This window comes from Bubalus kerabau, chromosome 11 (assembly GCF_029407905.1).
Source record: "Bubalus kerabau isolate K-KA32 ecotype Philippines breed swamp buffalo chromosome 11, PCC_UOA_SB_1v2, whole genome shotgun sequence".
NCBI lineage: Eukaryota > Metazoa > Chordata > Mammalia > Artiodactyla > Bovidae > Bubalus > Bubalus kerabau.
The window spans coordinates 79,006,972-79,019,194 of record NC_073634.1 but is presented as its reverse complement, the minus strand read 5'-3'; the positions used below and the strand labels follow the sequence as shown (position 1 = coordinate 79,019,194).

The 12,223-nt window shown below is 39.9% G+C and overlaps 1 long non-coding RNA gene across 1 annotated transcript; it reads left to right on the top strand.

Annotated features, from left to right (window-relative positions):
* Nucleotides 1–3,962: 3,962 nt before the first annotated feature.
* Nucleotides 3,963–11,501, top strand: LOC129622511 (uncharacterized). The gene is made up of 3 exons (XR_008700027.1): nucleotides 3,963–4,281; nucleotides 4,998–5,913; nucleotides 11,377–11,501. It is a non-coding gene; the product is annotated as an uncharacterized LOC129622511 (long non-coding RNA).
* The last annotated feature ends 722 nt before the right edge of the window (nucleotides 11,502–12,223 follow it).

The following is a 12,223-nucleotide window of genomic DNA, read 5'->3' as shown; positions in this document are numbered from 1 at the left end:
GGAGAAAACATTTACTGTTGAGTGCGTTTAGATGAAAACTGACATTTCTTATGGGAGTACATTAGCCTGGGCTAGTATGGTGTGAAACAAGACCACAAATTCATAATTTAAAAGTTCTGTTTTCAGGAGAGGTGGTGACATGAACACTGAATGTTCATACTCAAAATCATTTCCAGCTCCATAAAGTGTTGCCTAAGATGGAGAATAGATTAGTTCAGAAGGAATAATGACAAGGGAATATAGCTTTGAAGGGGAGAAAAGAAAAATTAGAACTGAATAAAAGAAAAAAACAGCCAGGTCTGTTCTTTATAATAAGCATCTCTTTAACAGACAATGTTTCAAGCATATAACAACTTTAATTTTATGCAGATTACATATTTACATGCTAATAAAATGGAAACTGGCTTGGTAAGGACATTTAGTGCCTACGATAGAATTATTAATCAATATGTCTGTCTAAAACTGTCACATCAATTACTTAAAGTCATGTAGGAAGTCAGATTTGCCCATTGTCATCCAAATTCTCTTCAGGACTATGTTTTAGAATAAAAAAAATGAATGCAGTATAGCCAAACCCAGTAGTCAAGAGGAGGGAAGAAGGAAGAAGGAAAAGCAGAGAAGAAAGAATTCTCTGTATTTATTCACAGAGTAGATACACAAACACATGTTCCTGGAACTATATCTGTCCACAGTATTGAGAGCACAGCCTGCCTCAGAGTTGAACCATTTTGGAGGGCTGGTTTGACTTGTCATCGAAGACAATGCCCCCAGCAGGCAAATTTGGAGTGGCATTTTCTGACACCCTGATTGATTTTGATCAATCAAAGCCGTTCTGACCTTTCTTTTTTCTGTTAGCATAAGACAGATCACCAAAGAGAAGCAGGATGTCTATTGTGTGCGGGTGCTCAGTTGTTCAGTCGTGCCCGACTCTTTGTGACCCCATGGAATACAGCCCGCCAGGCTCCTCTGTTTATGGGATTTTCCAGACAAGAATACTGAAGCAGGTTGCCATTTCCTACTCCAGGGGATCTTCCTGACCCAAGGATTGAACCTGAGTCTCTGGCATCTCCTGCACTGGCAGGCAGATTCTTTACACTGTGCCACCTGGGAAGCCCTCAGGATGTCTATTACACCTTAACAAAATTTAAAACTAATTTGGCTTTGAAGATTTATCTATGACGCCACTGTCAGCACCTATAAGTTGCTACCAAGCCCCTCCTCCCACTTCACACCTTTCTTGGACTTTTCTTTTTTTTTTCTTAAGACTTTATCTATACATTCAGGTAAAAGGAGGAAAGAATTGACCTCTAAATATCCTTGAAACTCTCAGACTTGGAATCAAGTTCTCTTTAGTTCATCTTCACAGAAGCTAGAATTTCCCTGTCTTGCACAGGAACTTGACCCTTTTTACACATGAGATGTGGTACCTTCATTACCAATTTCTCTCAGATATACCTTTTCTCCATGCCCCAACCCTAATAAGAAAAGACAAATCTCAAAGGAAGCTTAAAATATTTAATGACTTTGACTTTTAAACATAACCCAGATTAGATAATAATGTCAAGTGATAATTCAATACACCATAATATATGATGGAACAAAAACTTACTCTTTTAGAAAGTTTAACTCTAATAAACTCACGGATTTAGGACATTCACTGGGAGAATGGAAAAGAGACTATACAATTTGAGATTATGTTCAAATAAATACAATGCATAAATGCAATTCCACCAAGTGAAATTTAATAAAAATGCATTCATTTAAAACTATATTAAATATTTAAGAATGCTTATCATGTAAATGGATAAAAACCACATGTGTGGAAGAATTGACCTAAATTATATAAATTGACCAAAATGGTCAAGAGTTCATTTTTTTAAATAACCTTTAAAAAATTTTTCTGAGCTAAATTAGGAGAGTAGATAGGGCAAAAGTCAAGCCACAGGAAAAGTAGGGTTAGTATCCCACTGACTGCCACCAGTACCCTCCTCTTGGTGACACTGGATGTCACCACCACAAAAATGAATTCTAAACAGTCTTTGTATCTCTGTGTGTCTTTGGGGCAGGGGCAGCCAACTGGTAAAAGTATTAGTTTTGTCTGACTCTGTGACCCCATGGTCTGTAGCCCACCAGTCTCTATCCATGGAATTCTCCAGGTAAGAATACTGGAGTGGTTAGCCATTCCCCTCCCCAGAGGATCTTCCTGACTCAGGGATCGAACCTGGGTCTCCAGCATTACAGGCAGATTCTTTACCATCTGAGCCACCAGGGAAGTCCCAGTGAACTGGCAAAGCCTAGGAGTTAAGATCGCACATTTTTAGCAGAGGGAAGGGGGAAATGGAGCCTCTAGCTGCCTTTAAATTCCAGCCTTCTATCAAGATTCACAAAAGTGAAATACTCTCCAGAAAGGAAGGGTTTGAGATATTTAGGCAAACTAAATCTAACAAATGCCCCCACTTGAAATGAGCTTAAGTGCTCAGTGTGAAATTTTAGATTATTTAGAAGAAAAATTTCAATATATTCAAGTGGAGACAACTCATGAAAAGGGTCGCCTAGCAGAAATTTACTTGAACTTGCTTTGAGGAATATGAAAGATACACCTACTTGTCATACACAGATAATTTAGTCTAAGTCCTTGAAATTCATCTTGTCTTAGTCTGTTTCAGGTTCACACTAATTGTGACACTAGATTTGTAAGACAAACTTTCAAGACTTGTACAAAGGAAAATACAAACAAGATGAGATTACTTACTGTAGATTTTAGGGATGTATGTGTGTGTATACTTGTATAAGAGAGAGAAATGCAGGGAAGAATAGCTTTCATTTGAGAATGAATGGGGTGGTTAACTAGTCATGCCTGCATCAATGAATATAATTGTAAGGCAACTAACTTTACATGCTTTTGTTAGAATGTTTTAAGAGTTTTCCCCAATACTAGACACTTTATTTTCTTTGTTTTTGATGGATATAACTTCTGAACCTTGATTCAATCCAATACCTTACTTGATTTGATCTAAATGTTAATGAAAATCCTTAAATCAAGGATAGGCACTATATACAATATCTGAATAGAGTCAGAATCTCCATCTTCAAGGGTACTAGGGTTGGGGGGTAAAGAAATAATAGAGAATTAAGATTATTTTATTTTTATATTTATAATATTTTCAATAAAAAATTTTTATTTTTACTTTTTCCCAAAGTAATTTTAAAATTATAACTGACATTAAAGGCACATGGATTGATGTGTGTTGCAGGAATCATGTATGTTTTAATATAGAGATGCTATCAGAAGCCAACTGGTCTTTACCACCGGTGGGACTCAAAGTAGAAATTTGAGCAAAAATTCACACCTGGACAGCAATCAACAGGACAGAAATAATTTGAAAGCAACAAGTTGTTTCTTATTTTCTCAAGGGAAACTTTTCCCCTGAAAATTCCAGTGGCTCCCAACACCAAATAGCTTCCCTGCCTTATCACAAAGGCTCCAGGAGGCCCTACTCCCTGATATTTAATCCACGTGCATGCTTGCAAAGGAGCAGGTTCATCCCTAATTCCCTGGCCCTTCAGATAGCAAGCCATGCCTTTGCATTTGTACTTGAGTCTCACTGGTCTTTCCTCTAAGTAGACCTCAACTCCTATTCTCAAGACAATCCTGGACACCAAACTGAGCTCATCTCTTGGAAATTAACTGTGACAATTTATGTAAAGCGTCTTGATCCTGCCTCACATAAAGAAAGGAAACCATCAAAGGCCCCACTCATTGGTGGAAGATGTGGAATTTCTGGTCACTGTTCTCTAACAACAGGTTACTTAGCCCTAGTTTCATCAGCAAATAAGCTGATGCTCATTGATACAACACTCATGTCCATTAATTGGAGAAACTTACTCCACTAAAAGAAACTGAGAATTACTGAAATCTAGGTGCTGATCGATTCGTATTTATTTATTTTTTTTCATGTAGAAGAAAAACTCCTTATGTATTCTTGGCCTAACTGCTGAGTTCTAGTTGGTAAATACTGGGGAAGTATGTGTAGAATCAATATGTCTATAAAGGCATGAAATACAATTTAAGGAAGGTCAGTAGACAGAATGATTCTAAGGGAATAATCCTTCCTTCAAAGGTGTAACAACATTTAGTCATATATTCTCTTGAAATAACAGATTCTGTTGCTGTCCCTCTAGGAAATGAGTTTATGTAAACTAGAGCATTCGGCTTTGTGCTGCTGAAGTCACCGAGTATACCAGATGTTCACCATTGCAAAGCTCAGCTGCATAATGTTGGTGAGTATTTCATAAACCCTGATATTGCAAGGACTCAGCACCTACTGTTTTCTTTTCTCCCTCTGGGAAAAAAATTTATATATTTCATTGTACCAATTCTACTTAAAAAATGTAGCTGCCTTTATTTAAATGCCACAATTCATCTTATAATGGTATTTAAGGGGCTTTTGTGGCACTGTGCCAGATTTATATTATTAGAACCTAGGCGTTTGCAAATGAACCTCTTTCAATTAGTGTTTCAGGAAGCAATTAAACTGTCTAAAGTGTATTAATGAATACACTGGAATTGGGAAGCCGATCCTCCTAATACCCCCATTATTAATGCACCATCTGCTTTGCTGCCTTAGGAGCATCCAGGATCTCTAACCTCAGGTCCACAAAACCCAACCATTTATTCAGAAAGGTCACAGAAGCACAAGTTTGTGTTCAGACTCAATATTCTATACAATATATAATATTATATTAAGTACTTATATTTTTCTTGGATTTTTTTTACAGATGCATATGAGTTTTTTTTTCTTTCTTTTTATTCTGCGTTATGTGTCAAAACACAAATAGCTCTGTGAATAAAATCCCAGATCTGCTATTCCTGTTCAAAGCATGATTCTGTATGTACCCTCTATGATTTTTAAGGATATCATTAGGATCTCTGATGAGGTAGTCTTTTCTTCATTAATGAAGGATGTTGAGACTTGCTACCTGCTACTGTGTTGCAGCCTTTTTCACAGGAGGTGGTCCAGATGCGGAGACATTTGCTGATGCCTCTTTCCAAGGCTCTCTTCAGAGTCCCTGCTGCAGGACAAGGTTCTGGAGGAGCTCTGCTTCCTGAGATACTTCCTATTGGCTTTATGACCATGAGAAACCCGGGGCTACAGGAGATAGACTAGTGAGAAGACAGAAGTGCGGGCAGGGAAGGCTGGTGTTTGGCACCACTCTGCTCCATGCTGGAAAGGCACCAAGTCACCAATTCCAAAAAGCATGCTGGCTTTGGTGATTAATTGCTGTGGAGGCAGTCAAAAGGGAAGGAGAAGACACATTCTCAGCTTTTTCATAATTTAGAATTGAGTAGAGGAAAGAGAACACAGGCCCAAGGAAGGCTCGAGGGCTGAAGCGGGAAGGTTATGGTGGAGTGGAGAAGTCTGGAAGGAGTCTGGGGAGGAGAAGGACCCTATGAAATATGTAGGATTTAGGAAAGGAGAGAGAAAAGAAAAACTTCCCACAGCACCTTGGACTTCTCCTACCTTGATTTTCATCTAGCACAGTTATGGGCAAAATTGTGTCCCCTCGAATTGATATGTTGATATCCCAGTACTTCAGAATGTGCCATTTAGAAAAGGGTTGTGCAGATATAGTCAAATTAAAATGAGGTCATACTGGAGTAAGTAGGCCCCTGATCCAATATGATTGATATCCTTATAAATGGGGGAAATTTAGAGGTGTGCACACACAGGGAAAATCTTGTGTGAGGATGAAGGCAGTGATAGGGTGATGCAGCAGAAGTCAAGGGACAGCAGAGACTGCAGAAGCCACCAGAAGCTAGGCGAGAGCCATGGAACAGATCCTGCCCTCACAGCATCAAAGGAGCATGGCCCTTGACAACACCTGGACCTCACCCTTATAGCCTGCAGAATTGTGAGTCACATTTCTGTTGCTTACACCACTCCATTAGTGGTATTTTGTTCCAGCAGCCCTAGAAATTAATGTAAGTGCTATCATGTGTGTGTGTGTGTGTGTGCGCGCGTGCGTGCGCGTGCGTGCATGTGTGTGTACGCTCAGTCATGTCCGTGCTCTTTGTGACCCCATAGACTGGAGTCCACTAGGCTCCTCTGTCCCTGAAATTTTCCAGGCAAGAATACTGGAGTGAGGTGCCATTTCCTACTCCAAGGGAATCTTCCTGACCCAGGGATTGAACCTACGTCTCTTGTGTTTCCTGCATTGGCAGGTGGGTTCTTTACCAGCTGAGCCACCAGGGAAGCCCCAAGTGCTATCATAATAAGTTATAAAATGTTTGATGGCCCTCTTGGATGATAAGCTCTTTGAAAATAAGAACAATGTTGGTTTTGTTTATATTTTTATTGCAAGGACCTTACATAATACATCACTGGGTTTATAATGGGTTCAATAACTCTGGTTCAATAATTCTAGTTGAATGACTGAATTAGGATGAGCAAGTCATGGGGAAATTTGGAAAGTTTGTGGCAGAGAGAAACAGCCAGAGACATAAGGGCAATCCTAACAACTCCCTGGATAGGAGTGAAGGGCCTTTAGAAGTGTCTGTGGAATCTTGAAACTCTGTATTGGCTTCTTCAGTAAGGAAGAGGGAGGAAATAGGAAGGAAATAATCTTGTCACAGATCACTGCCCATGTCCTCTGTGGGACATGACCTGTGGTCATGATGACCCTATGGTCACGCTACTCCTCCCCCAGGGCAGGCTCTATAAGACTTCATTCATGGGACATAGGAAGCACACACACACATGCACACACACACACACACACACACACACACACACACACATTCAGGTCCAGCTCTGCTAACCCGTAAATATAATCACGTGCCTCTGACATTTCTTCACCCACCGATGGCTCTTTCACTCAAGGTCAAGGGAGTTCCCTTAATACAAGAGATCTGCTTCCTTATTCACTTGTTCTTTCAGAACTTCACATTTCCAAGATAGAAATGTGCAGTTCTACTTCCAAGAGTGGGCAAGAATGAAGTGAGAACGCAGGTAGGAAGAAAAGCTCATTTGCTAAGCTGAAATCCTATTATGTGTTGGGCTCTGTGCTGGGAACTTCAAAGCCATAAACTCACCTGGGTGGATATCATAAACCCCAGTTTATAAAGGAGAGAGGGAGGCTCAGAGAGGTACAATTATCTGCTCCAAGCCGTGCATCTAATAAGTAAGGTGGTGGAGGTTTCACCCATGTCTATTTGATTCCAAAGCCTCTGTTCCCTTTCTACTTCATTAACTTGCCTCTTTTTTCTGGAAGCGGTATAAAATCAACACTCCTTTCTGTGCTCATGCATGTTCTCCTTTTATTCTTGTCTGTGCCAGACTGGCCCTTTAAATGAACTGGCCAATTCTTCCTCTGCTGAACAGCCAGCACACACACACACAAATGCTGGCTTCAGACAATAGTGGCTTGCCAAGCAATTTCCCAGGTTATTTCTGTCTTGTATATTATCTATTAATCTGATTACTGTTCCCTGGTCCCTCAGATTTTTGGCTGCAGTCCTTCAGCTCAACCGTATTCGAACTGGTTTACTGACCATGGGCTCCCACACTCCCTTGCCTTCCACTTGCTCTTCTAGATTTTGTGTTCCTTGCAATCACAGAATAGAGATCCCCTTCTTCAACTCCATTCCTAGTTTCAGTAAATAATCCACCTCCATCCTCAACAACTAAACCTATTGTCCTCCCTTAAATGGATGAAGGGCATTCAAAGGCTGCCCATCAATACGATGGTGTGTGAGAGGAAAAGGGGCCTAGAACACGACCCAGGTGAACTCAGTTAATACTGGCCTTATCACCAACCAGATATGTAGTGTGGAGGAAGATATTAGTTTTCTGTTATAAAAATGAGGGTATTACACAAAGGACTTATGAGGTTCCTTCTGGAGTTAACAATCTATAAGTCTGTTAAAACAAAGAAAAACAAGGATCTTTATAACACCATAACAGTTGTGTTTGCACTTGGTCATCATTTTTTAAAAAGACATTGGTGACTTATAAAAGAAAATCATCTCTTTTATATACTTGTTTGAACATTTAAAAATCAACTTTAGGGAAATAAATCATGCTGCTCTGATAATTACAAGTCTATACATTAGGAAATATAGTCTATCCTGGAAGCATTAAAGAGAAGAACAGATAGTGTAGTACTGAGGCAATTCCTTGGAGAAGGAAATGGGAACCCACTCCAGTATTCTTGCCTGGAAGATCCCATGGACAGAGGGGCCTGGTGGGCTATAGTCCATGGGGTCACAAAAAGTCAGACACTACTGAACACACACATATATTTATTCATGTGCAAATAAATATCTCATTTCTTAAAAGTCAGATAGCTTATTAGTTATATAACATTTTGTCTTATAGGTTTATAGCATTTTTGCAGAAAATGTTTATTCTTTTTTAATAGTACTAGTCTAGAGAAAAGGTAGATAAAGAGTAAGTAAAATATATTCCACTTCTTCAACTTCAGTAAAACCAGTTCTCCAGTCATCAGTTTAGAAATTCCCCCTGGAATATCCAAACAGCCTGATATAACAGTGCAGTCATTGTCTGTGGAAGGCCTTGGGAAAAGTACACATAACCGCTTTGGGGTTATATCCTAATAGTTTCTCATTAATAGACTTGAAGGGATTAATGTCCCTGGTAATCTGCCTGGCAACTTGTATCACATTGTTTTCCCAATTCGATGTTGTTCTCAATTATTTTTTATCTCTTAAAAAAATCATTGAAATTCTACTTCTTCCATGAGACTTTTCCTGAATAATGGGGAAAAAGTGACTTCACTTCCATGTGAGGTGAACAATCATCTTGCTTTGCCAGGACCTTCCCAACGTTATCACTAAAAGCCCATGTTCTGGGAAACTTTTCAGTCTTGGGAACTGCTCTTCACTGATAGAGACTGAAGTGTGTCCCCTCCAAATCCTTATGTTGAAGCTGAACTCCCAGTGTGATGATATTTGGAGATGGGGACATAGGAGGTAATTAGGGTTAGAAGAGGTCATGAGGGTAGGGCTTTCACAATGGGATTAGTGTTCCGCATGCAGAGAGACACCAGGGAGGGCCCGTGCCCTCCTGGGCGCATGGTCTCTCTCTCTTTGCTAAGTGAGGATACAGCAGGGTGTCTGCAAACCAGGGAAAGAGGCTTCATCAGAATTTGACCTTGCTTGTGCACTGATCTTAGATTTCCAGCTTTGAGAATTGGAAGACATACATTTCAGGGGTTCAAGCTGCCCAGTCCATGGTACTGTGTTATGGCCTCTGAGCTGACTAATGTAGTTACCCTACCTCCATGTCCCCACTATGAACATAAAACTTCTAAGAAATATTCTTTTTATATGAATTTTTATTACCACAAATACACTTGGCATCACATGTTTAGGAGTGTATCCTGAAGGCTGGAGAGGGGATTAGTTGTTTGCCTGTTCCTCTAAACAGTTTTAGATCCCAGGGTCCCTTGTCCTTTGGTTATGTTGGCCAGAGAGCTTCTGACACACTCTGTACATTTTGCTAATCCAGGGGCAGGTGCTTGTATTGGGTGGAGCCAAGTGGAAGTGAAAGTCACTCAGTCCTGTTCCACTCTTTGGACCCCTATGCAGTCCATTGAATTCTCCAGGCCAGAATGCTGGAGTGGGTAGCTGTTCCCTTGTCCAGGGGATCTTTCCAACTCAGGGATTGAACCCAGTCTCCTGCACTGCAGGTGGATTATTTACCAGCTGAGCTACCAGGGAAGCCCTGATGGACCCAAGAATGAGGCTTATTTCACAGCTAGAGATTAGAAAAATGAAAAATCAGTAACATTTACTAATTCTCAGACATTTAATTTATCTGGCATCAATCAACAAACAAGTATTTACTGCAATCTCCTTTGGTTGGCTTTTATAGTCAGGAGCTCAGGATGAATATTTTTTTAAAGAATGGTTTCTAATCCAGCTTTGGCACTTCCTAGCTGTCTGAACTGAATATTTGCTTAATCCCTCTGAGTTTCAGTTTCTTTATCTCTAAAATGGATATAATCATATCTTCATTACAGGAAAGCTATAAAAATTAAACAAAGACTGGTGATTAGTGCATAGTGTCTTGTAAATATTAACTAAAGTATTATTAAATAAATAATAAACATTGTAGAAGTAGCTATAGACAAGCATAGTATCTTGAAAATACTAATTAAACTTAATGAATGAAAGGCTTGTGCTCAATATAATGAAGGGCACAGAAGGAGAATAGAAACCTCAAGGTCTAGTTAGACCTATAAACATTTCACCCTCCTTCCTAGGCATTGTTACCCACATCTGGATTCAGTTACCTTCTGCACATCTAAGCTTCCAACATAGATAACTCTGGTCCAGATTGCTCCTTGAAAGTCCTGACCCATATGTTGAACTCCACTTGCATGACTGAAAAATCTCAGCTGGTAAAGAATCTGCCTGCAGCGTGGGAGACCTGGGTTCAATCCCTGAATTGGAAGATCCCCTGGAGAAGGGAAAGGTTACCCACTCCAGTATTCTGGCCTGGAGAATTCCATGGACTGTATAGTCCATGGGGTGGAAAAGAGTCAGAAACGACTGAGCTACTTTCACTTTCACTTGCAACAGTATCGAGACCAAATCTGTTACCCTTCCTCTCCAATATGGTTCTCTTTCAGTCTCTTCAGTGAATGACATCTCCTTCCAACTTGCTGCTGCTGCTGTCACTTCAGTCGTGTCCAATTCTATGTGACCCCATAGATGGCAGCCCACCAGGCTCCTTTGTCCCTGGGATTCTCCAGACAAGAATACTGGAATTGGTTGCTCTTTCTTTCTCTAATGCATGTACGCATGCTAAGTCGCTTCAGTCATGTCTGACTCCGTGTGACCCTATGGACAGCAGCCCACCAGGCTCCTCTGTCCATGGGATTCTCCAGGCAAGAATACTGGAGTGGGTTGCCATTTCCTTCTCCAACCTTCCAAATTGTGTGCATGCCAAACACCTTGAACCCACCCTCACCTGACTCTCCTTAACCCCCATAGCCATGCTATGACAGTCTTGCTTATCTCACTTCCTACATCATTCCACCCCCTCCATCGCCACTACTATCACCCTGTCTGGAGCTGTCAACATTTCTTCCCTGGACTACCGCTATAACTTTCTAAATGGTTTTTATCCTTCAATTTGTTAATGTGGTATATCACATTGATTGATTTGTGAATATTGAAGAATCCTTGCATCCCTGGGATAAAGCCCACTTGGTCATGATTTATGATCTTTTTAATATGTTGATGGGTTCTATTTGTGAGAATTGTGTGGAGGATTTTTGCACCTATGTTCATCAGTGATATTGGCCTGTAGTTTTCTTTTTTTGTGGCATCTTTGTTTTGTTTTGCAGAGAAAGCCTTTGACAAAATTCAACACCCATTTATGATAAAAACTTTCCAGAAAGTGGGGATAGAAGGAACACACCTCAACATAATAAAAGCCATCTATGATAAACCCACAGCAGACATCTTCAATGGCGAAAATTTGAAAGCATTTCCCCTAAAGTCAGGAAAAAGACAAGGGTGCCCACTCTCACCACTACTATTCAACATAGTTTTGGAAATTTCAGCCATAGCAATCAGAGAAAAAAAAGGAATCCAAATTGGAAAAGAAGAAGTAAAACTCTCACTGTTTGCAAATGACATGATTCTCAACATAGAAAACTCTAAAGATACCACCAGAAAATTACTAAAGCTAATCAATGAATATAGTTGCAGGATATGAAATTAATGCACAGAAATCCCTTGCATTCCTATACACTAACAATGAGAAGACAAAAGAGAAATGAAGGAAACAACCCCATTCACCATTGTGATGAAAAGAATAAAATACTTAGGAATAAATCTGCCTAAAGAAACAAAAGACCTATATATAGGAAACCATAAAACACTAATAAAAGAAATCAAAGATGACAAAAATAGATGGAGAAAAATACCATGTTCATGGATAGGAAGAATCAATATAGTGAAAATGAGTATACTACCCAAAGCAATCTATAGATTCAATGCAATCCATATCAAGCTACCAACAGTATTTTTCACAGAACCAGAACAAATAATTTCACAATTTGTATGGAAATACAAAAAACCTCGAATAGCCAAAGCAATCTTCAGAAAGAAGAATGGGCTGGGAATGAAGCTGCCTGACTTCAGACTACTACAAAGCTGCAGTCATCAAGAGAGGATGGTACTGGCACA